General features: G+C 37.0%; 1 protein-coding gene across 1 annotated transcript in view; it reads left to right on the top strand.

The window, feature by feature from the left end:
- LOC107751345 (protein NipSnap homolog 3A-like) overlaps positions 1–414 on the top strand; it is an 8,261-nt gene that overhangs the window by 3,953 nt on the left and 3,894 nt on the right. The window lies entirely within an intron of this gene.

Below are 414 nucleotides of genomic sequence, written 5' to 3'. Positions count from 1 at the left end.
TTTTTCTGGTAATCGAAGGAAGGCAAAAACATTAATTTATCTTTTATTCCAATGAAAATTAAACAAACCCTTTAATTTTTGTACATTCAAAATGCTACACAACAGAAGTTTACTGTGTAACGAGCAATGTCATGGAATTTGTCAAATATTGAATGAATAAATCAAATGCAATTCAGTACACTTCAATCAAACCTAGTGTATGTGAATATTAAATGACAAAAATACTACTTAACTACTACAGACGACAACCGCGAGTGTTGCGCGTGCTTCAATAGCAAACGAAACGCGGGTCTGCGCCGTTCATTCCGCATTACACAGTAAATTCCGTTTTTATGAATAGATTCCGGGATTCCATCCCCATTTTCTACATCGCCCTACTTTTGCGAAGAAGCACGTTCAACGCGGACGCACAGA

The sequence above is a fragment of the Sinocyclocheilus rhinocerous genome, unplaced genomic scaffold (assembly GCF_001515625.1).
Source record: "Sinocyclocheilus rhinocerous isolate Xijiao unplaced genomic scaffold, SAMN03320098_v1.1 scaffold1233, whole genome shotgun sequence".
NCBI classification, from domain to species: Eukaryota; Metazoa; Chordata; class Actinopteri; order Cypriniformes; family Cyprinidae; genus Sinocyclocheilus; species Sinocyclocheilus rhinocerous.
This window is presented reverse-complemented; position numbering and strand designations above follow the sequence as displayed.